The sequence below is a fragment of the Somniosus microcephalus genome, chromosome 9 (genome assembly GCF_052327205.1).
Source record: "Somniosus microcephalus isolate GS21.2 chromosome 9, FLI_Smic_1.0, whole genome shotgun sequence".
NCBI classification, from domain to species: Eukaryota; Metazoa; Chordata; class Chondrichthyes; order Squaliformes; family Somniosidae; genus Somniosus; species Somniosus microcephalus.
Window position 1 is genome coordinate 150,463,251 of NC_140995.1, and position 12,941 is coordinate 150,476,191.

The window sequence follows — 12,941 nt, forward strand, 5'->3', positions numbered from 1 at the left end:
TCATGGGTGCCGAAGTCCTGTGGCTTTTGCTGTATCTCTGCAGCTCCTCTTGCGGCTGCTTCGTATGATACAGCCACACTGAAAACCTTGTCCAGTGTCAAATCTTTCTCAGAAAGTAGCCTTTTCTGTGTTCCTTCACTTAGGAGACCGCAGACGAATTTGTCTCGAAGAGAATCTGCCAGTCCTGCCCTGAGTTGGCAGTGCTTTGACAGCCTCCTTAATTCGGTGAGGTAATCAGTGTTACTTTCATTCTTGTGCTGATTCCTCCTGAAGAATTTGAATCGTTCCGCCATCAGCAGCGGTGTTGGGTTTAAGTGCTCCTGTAGGGTATCAACAATTTCCTTAAAATTCTTGTCCTTCGGTTTGGCTGGAGTGATTAAGTTTCGTAACAGCCCGTATGTCCTTGCGCCCATTAGATTTAGAAGTACTGATGCCTTTTTATCATCCTCTATTTCATTTGCTGTGCAATATACCTCCACTCTTTCCACATATGTGGTCCAATCCTCTATATCGCTATCGAAAGCAGTAATATTGCCAGTCTTAGGCATCTTGAAAAAAAAGTGGCGCCTCCCGCGCTTTCCTTTCTTCCCCGCAGAAAATAAAATGGCGCTTCCCACGCTTTCCCGCCGCTGCCGCTTCTGACAACGCTTTTCTCCGTGGTTTTTATTTACATAGGTATTTTTAATAGGTGGAGACTCGTTCCCGCCGGACTCTCTGGGACTTTTCCCTCCCTCTGCTTGGTCCGAACGCCGACCTGCTTTGCAGCGCCGGCCATCTCCCGAGTGCTCCACCCTCTGTCTCCGTTTGCCTCCACCTTCGCTGCTCGGCCCCGCTGCAGTGCCAGCCGATGAAGCCCCAGCCCGCCGCCCAGGAAGGATTATTGCAGTACCTGCCACCAGCTCGGCTAGCTGGTGAAACCACAGTTTTTTTTATTTTTTTCTTTCTTGTTTTTCTTCGACTTTCGTCTGAGGAATCGATCTCCTTGAGATGCTGCCGAATTGCAGGTAAGTCCATTTCCAATTCGTCACCACTGTTGTATCCGTGTGTTAATGGAGACACGGAATGCAGGAGTTGGTTTCACAGGTGTTTACTGAACAAGGTCTGGAGGTGAACTAACAGATACAAGACACTATACAGGCTTACATAGCCCGAGTGGCCATTACCGGCATTACAGTACACAGGGGCTCTTAAAGGCACATACATCACAAGGAGTAACTCTTCCCTTTAATAAATTGGGCTTTGTTTTGAAGGTGGCTGATCCAAGCACCAAGGGGTAAGTGCTTATTTTTCCTGCTGGCTGGATGATTGGGCCAAAAGGAGAAGATATCCATATATGGCCATTGCTAAAGTGGAAGTGAGCAAGTATCAACTTGGGCTGAATATCCTCAGGCCATGATCCCACCAGTTAAATCAGCATTTCAACCACCGGTGACCTCTGGCGATGACTGTGCTAGAGTATGCGGAATCAGTGGGAGGTCAACTAATTTAAATTGCCCCAGTGCGTGTCCATGCCACTAAAGGCACATCTCAGGTTCTCACTTGTCTTGGGATGCCCCAAAATGTGACCTAAGAGTGACCAATCAGGGAGGTTCGTCAGGCCATGTTTTCCTCCAGTTTCCAACACCCCCAAGTCCTCTGCAAATTTCAACCTCAGGCCATTGGCCCTGTCCGGCTCCTTTCTAGGTCTTCCACTACACAGACTTGAAATGTCAGGCCTCCAGCTTCATTGTTGCGCCCTGCTAGGCCGCCCATCTCAAAGGAGATCCAATTTATCCTCACTTGCCTCCTTGTATTTTCCTGCTGCAATTTAAAACATGGGCCCTGTTTCGGGCGGCCAGCTCTCGCCGCTCGCTCCCGCAACCGGGGCGAGGTGCTCGGCGAGTCGGGCAGAGGCAGCACAGCGTGATGAGCAGCAGCAGCAGCCACGTCGACCCGCTGGAGCACGTCAGCCGGCAGCTCCTCGGCAGGAAGGAATTCCGACTGGGAGGAGGGGAGCCGAGCATGGTGGCCAGAGGCCGAACCGTGAGAGGGAGAAGCAGGCCCCGGGCCATCGGACCGTGGAGCCGGCGACGGTGAGGAGGAGGCCGCGGCAACTGGAGCATTCACATCCCGACGATGTGTTCGGTGAGTCGGGCGGAGGCAGCGCAGCGCAACGAGCAGCAGCGGCAGCCACGATGACCCGCTGCAGCACGTCGGCCGGCAGCTCCATGGCGGGAAACTCGCAGTCCGACTGGGAGGAGGGGAGCCGGGCATGGCGGCCAGAGGTTGGATCGTGAGCGGGAGAAGCAGGCCACCACACGTGGAGCCGGCAACAGTGAGGAGTAGGCCGCGGTGATGAGGAGGCCGGAGCGGCTGAGGGACTCCCACTGCCACTGGAAGCCATTGTATTGACTTTCTGAACGCGGCGCTGTATGTATAGCTGACGCGTCCCTACGGGGAGTAAGCATTCCATTGTAATTGTACTTGTACTGGTTACATATGGCAAATAAAAAAAATTGAACTGAATTCTTATGAATGTAGGGGCAGGAGTAGCCCATTCAGCCCCTTGAACTGGTCCGCCATTTAATTAGATCGTGGCTGATCTGTACCTTTACCCGCCTTGGTTCCATATCTGTTACCTAACAAAAATTTATTGATCTCAATCTTGAAAATCTCAAATTGACCCAGCATTCATAGCCTTTTAGGGAAGAGAGTTCTAGATTTCCATTGCTCTTTGTTTGAAATATGCTTCTTTTTTAACTCCTATATGGCCTAGGTCTAATTTTAAGATTGTGCCCCATTGTTTTGGATATTGTGACATTAGTGTCATTGTGCCTACCCTATTGAATCCCATTATCATTTGAAAGACCACGGCCCCGATTTTCTGGCAGCCGTCGGACGGCTTTTCATGCGGCCGGGTGCCGAAAATCGGCGAAAAAGCGGGTGGCGACCGCCCCCCCCCGCCTGATTCCCCGTCCCGTCCAACTTTCGGACCGCCGTTTCTCCGCGACCCGATTCAGTCCCACCCGCCGCTGGCGGGACTGGCCGTTGGAACACTAATTACCACTTATTTCCATGTTTAAGCCGATTTTCAGGGGCCGTTGCAATTTTGTGGGGTTCCCCACGCTAAACACGCCTGCGGGGAACCCCGCTGATGAAACCTGTAATGTATGTACCTTTAAGGGGGGGAACTACTTTCTACAGCTCATGTATACTGTAGTACCGGCAGTGACCACACCTGTATATAACGCTGAGTAGTAATCTGTTGTTTCAGTTGCAGTTGGAACCACGTTGAGTAAACACCTGTTGAATCGTTCCCTGCAGTCTGTTGTCTGATTATTGAAGGACACAACATTAAGATACATGGACATAACAGTGGCGACGAGCAAGTTTGAACCTACCTGCAACTCTGCATCACCTCCCAGGGATTCGCTCCTGGAGAACAGTGGAAGAAGGTCGAGTCCAGAAGCACGGGCATCGACCACAGGCAACCGCCCAGTCATCCAGCGGAGATTTGAACATCGCAGGGGAGGCTGTCGAGAGCCAGGCTTGGCTTTCCAGTCACGGTGGTCCAGCGAAACGGGCTGGCAACAGGTACTGCGCAGACCCTTCCCGGACAGCGACAGCCTAGAGCCCGACCGAGCGGCACAGAAAAAGGCCGAGCAGCATCGACGGGGGGGGGGAGAGACGGCAGAGCGCACAGGGCACAGCCGGTGTTCAGGACTGAGCGGCGTCAATGGGGGAGAGAGGTGAGAGAGAGCAGAGCGCAGCCGGTGTTCAAGGGCTGAGCAGCGTCAACGGGGGAGAGAGGTGCGCAGGAAAACGCGAGGCGCTGCCATTGCCACGAGGACCGCAGAGAGCGGTGTTGGCAGCAGTGCAGGAGCAGTGCACGAAACCCACAGGGCGTCGCCATTTGCCACGAGGACCGCCAAGAGGGACGCTGGCAGCAGCGTGGGAGACGCCATTTTAAGCCGCAGCGGGGAAGAAAGGAAAGCGCGGGAGATGCCATTTTAAGCCAGTCTAACCACACCCAAAAATGCCGAAGAGTGGCAGTATTACAGCGTTCGACAATGAAGTCGAAGATTGGACGACATATGTCGAACGCATAGAAGTATACTGCAAGGTGAATGAAGTGCCAGATGACAAGAAAGCGCTGGTATTGTTGAATTCAATGGGTGAAAAAACGTATGGCTTACTACGAAACATAGTAACCCCAGAGAAGCCAGTACAAAAGGATTTTGAAAACATAGTGTCAATCCTACAGGACCACTTAAACCCCACACCGCTGCTGATAGCAGAAAGATTTAAGTTTCACAAAAGGAACCAGCATAAAGATGAAAGTAATGCTGAGTATTTAACGGAACTGCGCAAGCTATCGAAACACTGCCAGTTTGGAACGGGACTAGCAGATACCTTAAGGGACAAGTTTGTGTGTGGGCTTCAAAGTGAAGGAACCCAGAAACGGCTTTTATCTGAAAAGGACCTTATGCTGGAAAAGGCTTTCAGCATTGCGGTATCATATGAAGCAGCAGTACGGGGCGCTGCAGAGATACAACAGAGACCGCAAGAATATGGCACAAACGAAATGTCATATGGAACAGAGAAGTGCTATCGCTGCGGCAGAACAACACACGACCAGAATGATTGCTGGTTCAAAGACAAAGTATGCAGACAGTGTGGAAAAGTAGGACACATAGCACGAGTCTGCAGGTCGGGAAAGAAAACCAGCAATAAGAAACTGACCAAAGGGAAGTACAAGAAGGTACATAAGATAACGGAGAATAGTTCAGACGAACAAAAGAGTAATAATGACTCTGAAAGCAGGGAACTGAGTTGTCTGAAACGACATAATGTGATCACAACGGAGGATCACCAAACCATTTGGGTCACTCTCAAGATAGCAGGAGTCCAAGTAAAGATGGAATTGGACACAGGATCAGCTCTAACAGTCATAAACCGACGGGACTACGAGCGGCTATTCTCACACATACCCTTGAGAGACACAAAAATTATTTTGAAGACGTACACGGGGCAAAAAGTCTACCCCAAAGGAAAAATAAGGGTGACCGTTATATATAACGGTAAGGAAACACCAAAACTAGACCTGTATGTATTGCAAGATGGAGGACCACCATTACTGGGACGTGAATGGATCCGGAAAATACAACTGGATTGGCATTCCATACAGGCACTGACTGTGGCTGACAAAAAGGATGACGACGTCACACCTGGGCGACTGTCAAAGATCCTAACTGACGCGAAAGAAGTGTTCCAGCAAGGACTCGGAACACTAAAAGGCATGACAGCGACGATTAAAATTGAAGAAAACGCAAGCCCAAAATTTTTTAAGGCCAGACCGCTGCCTTATGCGATCCGCCCAGCCGTCGAAGCAGAGCTGGAGAGTCTGGAACGTTCAGGTGTACTGTCCAAGGTAGACTGGAGCGAGTGGGCTACACCCATCGTCCCTGTGATGAAAAAGTTGTTGAGCAGCACGCCTGGGGAACCAAGGAAGGTTCACATCTGTGGGGACTTTAAGGTAACAGTGAACCCGGTCCTTCACACCATACAATATCCACTTCAGCGGATTGAAGATATTTTCGCCTCGGTATCTGGAGGGAAACGCTTCACTAAGATTGATCTGGCCCAGGCATATCTGCAAATGGAGGTAGAAGAAGCATCAAAAAAATACCTCACAATCAACACCCATAAAGGTCTATACCAATACAACCGGCTGGTATTTGGGGTAGCATCAGCTCCGGCTATTTGGCAGAGGGCAATGGAACAAGTCCTGCAAGGGATCCCAGGGACCCAGTGTTATTTGGACGACATCCTGGTCACGGGCGAAAATGACAGTGATCACCTTGCCAACCTGGAGCAGGTGCTCACTAGATTGCAGGAATATGGGCTCCGAGCTAACCGCCCCAAATGCGAGTTTTTTAGAAAACAGATCTCGTATTGTGGCCACGTTATCGATAAAGAGGGGTTACATAAGTCCCCAGAGAAGATTGAGGCAGTAGTCAAGGCTCCAGCACCAGAAAATGTGTCACAACTGAGGTCGTTCCTCGGGCTGGTAAACTACTACCATAAGTTCTTGCCAAATTTGTCTACAATACTACACCCACTGAACACCCTACTGCAAACTGGGGTGCCATGGAAGTGGAGTGACGAATGTAATCGAGCTTTCCAGGAGAGCAAAACACTAATCACGTCGAAAGAGGTATTGGCCCATTACAACCCAGCATTACCAATTCGGTTGGCATGTGATGCGTCACCCTACGGCATTGGAGCGGTGCTGTCGCACAAATTCTCGGACGGCTCAGAGAGGCCAATAGCCTTTGCGTCACGATCACTAACCTCAGCCAAGCGTAACTACGCCCAGATTGACAGGGAGGCCCTCAGCCTAGTGTGGGGAGTGAAAAAGTTCAATCACTATCGGCACGGGCAGAAATTCACCTTGCTGACTGATCACCAGCCTCTTGTCTCCATTTTTAATCCGAAGAAGGGCGTTCCGGTGATGAGTGCGCAACGACTACAAAGATGGTCACTTTTTCTAGGGGCGCACCACTATGTGATTGAATATAAGGGCAGCATGGAAATGCTGATGGGCTATCACGCCTGCCACTGCCTACTGCGGAAGAAGCACCAGCAGTGGATCCTGTTGAAATATTCCATTTGACTATAGTTGAATACCTACCGGTAACTAACGCTTGTATCGAAAAGGAAACCCGAAATGACCCGACACTGTCTCGGGTATATGATTTGACGGTGAAGGGATGGCCAGCATATGGCGACTCACTGTTGCCAGCATTCTCGACAAGGAGAGAACAGCTGTCAGTGTGCCGGGGGACCTTGATGTGTGGATCCCGAGTGCTAATTCCACCCAAGTTAAGGGAGAGAGTGCTCAATGAGCTTCATGAGGGTCATCTGGGAGGGGTAAAAATGAAAAGCCTAGCCAGGGCTTATGTGTGGTGGCCAGGAATCGATAAACAAATCGAGGACCTGACCAAGAGTTGCTCAGGATGCCAGAAAGTCCAAAATGCACCACCACAGGCCCCTCTACACCCATGGGAGTTGTCCTCATCCCCATGGCAACGGGTGCATATTGATTTTGCTGGTCCATTCATGGACTCAATGTTTTTAATAGCCGTGGATGCGCACTCGAAATGGCCTGAGGTCATCAAAATGTCCTCCACCACCACAGAGAAAACTATTGCAGTCCTACGGACCATTTTTGCCAGGAATGGCTTGCCAGAACAGATTTGCTCCGACAACGGACCACAGTTTGTGTCCGAAGAATTCCGGAGGTTCTTGAAAAAGAATGGGGTCAGGCATTACACATTCGTCCCGTATCATCCAGCCACAAATGGATTGGCTGAGAGGTTCGTACAAACCTTTAAGAAGGCAATAAAGGCTATGTACAATGACAACATTCCGCTGCAGCACAAGGTGGACAATTTCCTGTTCGCCTACCGGAATGCGACACATGCAGTCACCAACCAGGCCCCAGCCATGATGTTCTTTAACCGAAGGTTAAGATCTCGCCTGGATTTGCTCAGACCAAATGTACGATGAGATGTTGAGAGTAAGCAATTCCAGCACATCCATGAGAAGCCAACAAGGAGCTTCAATGTAGGGCAACCAGTCTTGGCCCGCGACTACCGAACAGAAAAATGGCAGCCAGGAACGATATGCACACGGCAGGGCCCACTAATGTACACAGTGGACGTTGGGGAGAGCATCGTGAGACGCCATGCTGACCAGATCCTAGAGTCACAGGAACAAGTCAACCCCATGCCTCGCCCATACGTACCTGGTGATGAACCCGACGTACAGGTAGCATCTACCCCAGAAACAGTAGCATCGGAAGCTGATGAACCAACCGACGACAGGGGGCCAGAATCGCCTCCGCACCAAGAGCAAGACACTCGGGAAAGGCGCTATCCAGAAAGGATCAGGAAGCCTCCCCAAAGACTGAATTTATAAATAGACTATTTTCAGCTAATGTTGCATGTTAAAAGTGTTAATTGTAATTAGTTTGATATTTAATTTTTAAATGAGTGTTATGGTACTGTTAATCTAAAAGGGGAGGAATTGTAATGTATGTACCTTTAAGGGGGGGAACTACTTTCTACAGCTCATGTATACTGTAGTACCGGCAGTGACCACACCTGTATATAACGCTGAGTAGTAATCTGTTGTTTCAGTTGCAGTTTGAGCCACGTTGAGTAAACACCTGTTGAATCGTTCCCTGCAGTCTGTTGTCTGATTATTGAAGGACACAACATTAAGATACACGGACGTAACAAAACCTGGCGTGAAGCTTGCCGGCTTGCTTGCTGTCAGCTGCAGGTCATTCGGGAAAGCCGCGATTTAAAGGGACAGCATTTGTTTGGTGCAGGACCTTGTTGCTGCAGTCTTGGGGCTACTTCTTCAAGGCTTAGGCACAGCTGTGGAAGGTTGGAGCCTCACACACTTCTCCAATGCGATCTCCTGGGAAGCCCCTCTCGCCACCCTCACTCAGCGCTTCCTCAGCAGAGGCATCTACGAGAAGCATGGGATGCCTTTTTTTCCTTCCCATCTTGCCATTAGAGGATCTCCAGTAGCAGAGGCAGCAGCAGCAGAACCAGGAACAGCAGGATGAGCATCAGGAGCACCAGGCTGCTGCTCACTCACCTGAAGCTGCACAGGCCAGAAGGGGCCAGCGCTTGGAAGTGGCTTGAGAGCACCTTGCTGCGCTTTAGGGGGCCATGGGGACCCGTTTCTGCACTGGCAGTCCTACTCAGAAGGACTTCCATGAAGGTCTGGTTTCTCTATTCAATAGATGGCCAACGCTGCTCAAGAGATGTCATTCTCTTATGAGCACTCACCATGTTTTCCGTACCCTGGCGAGTTATCTCCTCCATGGAGGTTGCCAACCTTTCCATGGTGATGCGTTCATGCACCAATGACTCCACAAAGGCTCTGCTCATGGTCACAATGGACTCCTCCATTTGCTCCACACTTGCAGTGACCCTGGAGACAAAACCTGCCAGAGACTCCTGCATTTGTGCATGGAGATCCATCAACCCTTCTCTTGCGGATAGACCCAGAGGCAGAGGGTCGACATGCAGCGCAGCTGAGCTGAGCTGGCAGAGTCCTGCACCCTCCGACGAGGACTCTCCACTGCTGTCCCTGTCTCCAGAATCTGCTGAGGCTCACTTGTGAGCTGTGAAGCACCAGGTGACAACACTACTCTATGTCCCGAAGGTCCCTCCGAGGTGTGAGTGTCTGCGCTGGTGCTGGGTGCGCTTACTTCTGCTGACGCTGCACCCTCAGAGGTTGGAGCTTCCTCTGAGGAGTCTGGCTGCACAGCCTCTTCCTCCTCCACAGTGGGGACGGGGGCTCTGGATGGTCCTGTGGGGGAGTAGAGGAAGGAGTTAGAGATGTGATGCCAAGGTTACATGCACATTCGAGTTGACATCTGCTGACACCTGCATCCATGTAGCCTTGGTCTCAGTGGGAGGCCTCTTCCTGCCTGACCTAGGGAAGAGGACCTCCCTGTGGGCCCTAACCCCATCCAATAATGCCTGCAGTGAAGCTTCGTCGAATTTGGAGGCAGCTCGGGGTCTGGCACTGGCCACAGCTGCTGCAGGCTCCTCTGCCATCCTGTATGGTTCGTTTGGAAGCCTTCAGAGGATGCAGTGCTTGCTATGGACCTTGAAAGCACCACGAATGATGACCTCATACTGTGGGGCTTTCCGACTAGAAATGGACAATTAGCAAGGCTGCCCACATATTGGAAATTAATTGGCCACTTGAGGGAAAATTGCGTGGAGCTGGCTGACATTTTTTTGTGTGTCAGAACCCCACATTCGGGGGAATCCGACCATTTCCCACACAAGCCACAAAATCGGGCCCCATATTTCCACTTCTCAACCCCACACTCTCTACTGCAGCACTCGCAGCCCTTCAATAATGTAAGGCTGCGTAAATGGAATTCAGATAATTCATTTAATCATTCATAGCTGTGCGGATAAATCAATGAATTAATTGAATTATGTGTGGCTTATTCAATGGAAACAAGCAAATTCATTTGATCATGTATGTCTCAGTGAATTCAGCCCAGTAAATTAATTATATAATGTATTGGCGAGTCAGTGGAATGAACCGATTAATTGATGTGTTGCAATGTGAATGGAAGCCAGCAAATTCATTTGATAACTAGTTGGTCTCTCTTGGTGATGCACACAGGGAGTCAAGACCAGGTGTAGCCTTTGGGTGAAGTGGGATTAGAAGGCAGGTGACAATTGGACCAAGGCATGCAGATGTTATTCAGGTCCTGTTTTAAATTCATACATTCTGACCTTATTTTTATATGATACTTTGATGTGATTTTATTATTTATAGTTAAAGAGCAAAACTGATGACTGTTTGGGAAGCAGAGAAGTAGAATTGGTTGAAGTATTGGAGTTTCTCTGCAGTATAGGCTGAGGAGCTGGGAGACACAAAGCCACCGCTGTTGAGAGGGTGTAATCACAGCATGACAGCTTTACATAGGCAGTCTCTGTTATAAATTTGGACATAGGACATAGGAGGTAAATGGAAAAGGGGAAATGGCAGAGGGGAATGGAAGATGGCATGGGAGGTGTAATAGAGAGAGGAAATTGCAAGGAGGTGAATGATAGAGTGAGGGGAGGGAGGGGAATGACAAAGAAGAGAGGAGTAGGGGGAGAGGGAAAGGGGACAGGGGAAAGCAACTAAGAACGTGGCTTGGATTTTGAAAAAAAATTGGGCTGCAATTTGCTGGAACTGGGGCTGTGCCTGGTTAGTTAGACATTTTCCTGCATCATTCAGTAAGTTGCTGGAAGTGCGAGGTGATAATAGCACGATGAAGGCAACAGGGCATCTGGGACCTTGGTGAACAACAGGACCATCAATGTGTCTCCTTTACAGTGTCAGCTGTGGCTCAGTGGGTAGCACTCTCGCCTCTGAATCAGAAGGTTGTGGGTTTAAGTCCCACTCCAGGGACTTGAGCACATAAAGCTAGGCTGACACTCCAGTGCAGTGCTGAGGGAGGTGTCGTCTTTCGGATGAGATGTTAAACCGATGCCCTGTCTGCTCTCCCAGGTGGATGTAAAAGATCCCATGGCACTATTTTGAAGAAGAGTAGGGGAATTATCCTCGGTGTCCTGTCCAATATTTATCCCTGAACTAACATAACAAAAGTAGATTATCTGGTCATTATCACATTGCTGTTTGTGGGAGCTTGCTGTGTGCAAATTGGCTGCTGCATTTCCCACATTACAACAATGACTCCACTTCAAAAAGTACTTCATTGGCTGTAAAGCGTTTTGAGACGTCCGGTCGTGAAAGGCGCTATATAAATGCAAGTCTTTCTTTCTTTCTAACCAATGATTAAAGGATTAGAAAGAAAGACTTGCATTTATATAGCACCGTTCACGACCAGCGGACGTCTCAAATCACTTTACAGCCAATGAGGTGGAACCAAAGGCATCCCCGCTGCTCGGGGATCACATCAGGTAAGGTGGTCGGACGTTTGTCAGTATGTGATGATTTCTTAACTTGACAGCTGCAAGTGTTCTATAAAAGCTACCATTTCATAGCTGTTCACCTTCCAAGGTGAGAAGCTGTTGCTTACTGCATTTGGAAGACAGATTGAGCTTTATGCAGCTTGCAAGTGTTTGGAGCAAACTCTCTATCCAGTGTCACCGCATTGGATCAGCCTCACTCACCATAAACATATCGCTTCTGTCATCTCAACCTCACCTGCCATCTATTCCATCAGCATCTTGAAAATATCACACCTTGGTCCTCAGAATCCCACCACGATCAGCCCCAACACCAGCAGCACCAGACACACCAACAACAACACCAACCTTCTCCACAATCAGCTGCCGCTGCACAGGACACAGGGCATCAGCACCCGAGCACATTGCAGGCCGGGACGCCAAGGATGGCCTCACCATAGCTAGATTTATTTCACTTGATACTGTACATCCTGGCTGCCACATGCTGCACCAGGTTGGCACCACCCCACACCAACACCATAAAGCATCCCTACAATGCCCAAGCCATTCCTTTCACACTCATCGCCATTGCCGTTGTGTCTCACCATTCACTGCAACTCACTAAGCCACTTCCAAAGGTACACACAAATCTGCCCAAGAACGCAAAGTGTTGAAAATAAAGATTTCAATGTTTGACAGCACATTAACAGAAATGTCACACGAACATTGGCTAAAACACCCAAGTGCCTACCCCTGTGTGTTGTTAGTTGGTATGATTGGACTAGGATGAGGGTGAGTGTGAGAGGTGGCTAGTCAGATGGGCATGTGATAATATAGATAGAGAGGGATGGGTGGAGGTTCAAGGTAAGTTGGTGTGAGTAAGGATGTGCAGGAGTAGGGTAGGGAAGGCAGGGTGATGGGGATGTGATGAGTGGCACAGCAGGATGAGGTTGAATGTGGCTTTGCAGTAACGTTTCATGATCTACTGAGATCATTGAAAGGTTTGCGCCACTGCAGCCTGGTCCTCCTGACAACATCCCTGCTTGTGTCCTCCTGTGCAATGTGCAACCAGGTTGTGTTGATCTCTTAAGAAAACCAGCAAATTACATCATCAGACCTGCTTCCTTCAATTGGCTGGGAAATGCGATTGGCGGGCTTAACAAGCCCAATAAACATAAGATCACTCTACAGAGAGGGCTGGAGCCAGCAGCGGGACCACACCCCATCACCAACCCCGGCCGCACCGGACCCGCCTCGGTAGGTGAAATTGTGGCCTTGGAATTTGGCGCTCAGTTTACAGGCAGTTGCTATTTATGACAAAAACATGACAACAGAAACGTAAGTGGTGCAGACAGGAAACCATTAAACCGTTGACGTTAACAGACAGAAGCAGCTTCAACTTCACTATTTTAAAATATAGATCCTAAAGGTGAAAGGCCGGTGTACCAACCTACC